We start from the raw sequence: 2,864 nt of genomic DNA on the forward strand, positions 1-2,864 counted from the left end.
TTCCAAACACGAAACACATGAACAGGCATGGCAGAGAGGCTGGCATGTGAAACCTCCCAGTTACCTAATCTTGCTCCTCATGAGAAATCACTTTCTATTGCAGTCCTATCTCCCACATTTTGTGGAATAATAAACTCACCATAAAAAAGAAAAACGTAGGCTTTTTTTTTGGAAAGTCACTGCACATGTTCAGTTGTTCTAGAAAGTTCTCTTGGGAGACATTTGTTCTAAGGACATTTTCTTCTTCATGGAAAGGAAGGCAAAAGTAGGCTAATTCTTAAAATGCTGACGGCCACCTCGGCCCCCTCCAGAGAGCAATGCAGTCACTCACTTGTCTTAGGGAAATGTGTATATTTAGAGTGAAGCTCTATCCTGAATTCTATATATGAAATAACCATTTACCTTTGGGTGATTCTGAAGTATCTGTCACCCCACCTGCCTTCTCTCATCTATTCTGCATCCTCTGGGTCCAGGAGCATTAATGGAAAGCTATTGATCATGTTGAGTGAAATGCTGAAAAGGTTACTGAGAGTCAAGGGGATCCTGCTCTCAAGGGGCACAAAAAAGCAGCCAGGCTTCCAACTCAATCAAGGATTTATCTTATATATTGACAAAGGCTACTTCTGCTCCTCTCAAGGGAGAGGAGGGTGGTGGCTGGCTCACTCTGCCCGATGCCGAAACTTCCCCGGTAGGGGACTAGTAAGAATTTGGAAACATTTTATTTCTTGCTCTGTAGCTTTTAAATGACTAGCCAATCAATTTTTTAACTTAACCCCACCATCCTCCAGGTCAAGAGTCAGCCTTGTCTTATGAAGACATGATGAGGAAGACAAAGAGGGTACAGGTGCGGCTCTGCAGGAGTGAGGGGGTGGTGGCCACAAGCAATCCCCCTTCAAGGGGAACAAATCCCCTTCAAGAAAGGCAGAGTTTTGCCAGGTCTGGGCAGGGCAGTGCAGGAAACTTGACCTGTGTGTCTTTGCAATGAATTGTTCATTCCTCTGCAGTCTAAATGTCTACCCTACTATCAGAGTAAGCTGCTAGAAACGTCACAGGATTTAGAGAAAGAGGGCATTAAAATACATGTTTAAGAAAGCAGTGAAGGGGAGAAGGTAGTTGAAGAGCACAAACCTACAGCCATAAAGGATATAAGTCCTGTGGATGGAAGGTACAGCACAGTGACTACAGTCAATAACACTGTATTGGCTTTTCAGACATAACGGCCACCAAATGTTGATGCTCAAGAAGAATCGTATTGCCATTTATGAACTCCTTTTCAAGGACGGAATGATGGTGGCCAAGAAGGACATCCACATGCCTAAAGACCACGTCATGAAGGCCACACAGTCTCTCAGCTCACAAAGCTACATAAAGGAAGAGTTTGCCATGGGGTTCCTGGGTGGCTCAATCGGTTGGGAGTCCAACTTCAGTTCAGGTCATGATCTCATGGTTCATGGATTTGAGCCCCATGTCAGGTTCTGTGCTGACAGCTCTAAGCCTGGAGCCTACTTCAGATTCTGTGTGTGTGTCTCTCTCTCTGCCCCTCCCCCTCTCAAAAATAAATAAACGTTAAAAATTAAAATTTAAAAAAATGGAACAGTTTGCCTGGAGGCATTTCTACCGGTACCTTACCAGCCAGGGTATCCAGTATCTCTATGACTGCCTCCACCTGCCCCCTGATATTGTGTCTGCCTCTCTGTGCCACAGCCGTCCTGAAACCTGAGACCAGCAGGCCAGGGCCCAATGGTCTGGAGGGAAACTCACAGTAGGGGAAGCTGACAGAGACACCTGCAGACGAAGCACTGTGACCCCTGATGCCAACAAGAAAGCTGAAGCCAGGATTGGGTCAGCAACTGAATTCCAGTTTAGAGGTGGATTTTGGTTATGGATGTGGTCAGCCACCTGAGTAAAGCTGGAGGAGACTATTTTCTGTTGAATAAATCTGTAGCCAGAAAAATAAATAAATAAGTAAATAAATAAATAAATAAATAAACAAATAAATAAATAACACTGTATTGTATATTTGAAAGTTGCTGAGAGAGGAGATCTTAAAAGTTTTCACCACTTGAAAAAAATTGTTTTATCAATATGTGGTGATGGATGTTAACTAAACTTACTAGGTGATCATTTCCCAATATCTACAAATATGGAATCATGTTGTACATCTGAAACTAATATAATACGTCAATTAAATCTAAATCTAAGAGAGAGAAATAAAGAGAGGGAGAAAGATGGAGGGAGGAAGAAAGGGAAGGAAGGAAGGGAGGAAAGAAAGGGAGGGAGGAAAGGAAGAGAGAGACAGAATGAAAGAAAGACAGAAAGAAAGGGAGGGAGGGCAGGAGGGAGAGAGAGAAAGGAAGGAAGGAAGGAAGGAAGGAAGGAAGGAAGGAAGGAAGGAAGGAAGGGAAAGAAAGGGCAAGAAAGAAAGAAAAAACAAAAGAAAGAAAGAGAAAAAAAAAGAGAAAGAAAGAAAAGAAGGAAAGAAAGAGAGAAGAAAGAAAAAGAAGAAAGAAAGAAAGAAAGAAAGAAAGAAAGAAAGAAAGAAAGAAAGAAAGAAAGAAAGGGAGAGAAAGACAGGAGGGATGGGGGAGGGGCAGGGAATGCTTCATAAAACATATAGATGTGCCCAAACTGGCTTCAGCACAGAGCCCTGAGTTCTGGAAGGCCCTCCTGGCAGGAGGGGACTCTTCCCAGTATGCTCTCTTCCATCTTCATCTTTATTCAGGGAATTAAGGCCTGGCCATCAGGAGTGCCAGGGCCTTGATAATTTAAGAAGAGGTTGAGGTCCCCTCACCTTCTCAAAAGCTGACCAAAATTTCTTTTTGTTCAACAGTTCTTCATGGGATGCCTTCTCACAGGTGCCTCCC

The 2,864-nt window shown here is 43.4% G+C and overlaps 1 pseudogene; it reads left to right on the forward strand.

Annotated features, from left to right (window-relative positions):
* Positions 1–1,227: 1,227 nt before the first annotated feature.
* LOC109265832 (40S ribosomal protein S10-like) lies at positions 1,228–1,907 on the forward strand (annotated as a pseudogene).
* The last annotated feature ends 957 nt before the right edge of the window (positions 1,908–2,864 follow it).

The sequence above is a fragment of the Panthera pardus genome, unplaced genomic scaffold (genome assembly GCF_024362965.1).
Source record: "Panthera pardus isolate Hobbes unplaced genomic scaffold, ASM2436296v1 HiC_scaffold_1, whole genome shotgun sequence".
Lineage (NCBI taxonomy): Eukaryota > Metazoa > Chordata > Mammalia > Carnivora > Felidae > Panthera > Panthera pardus.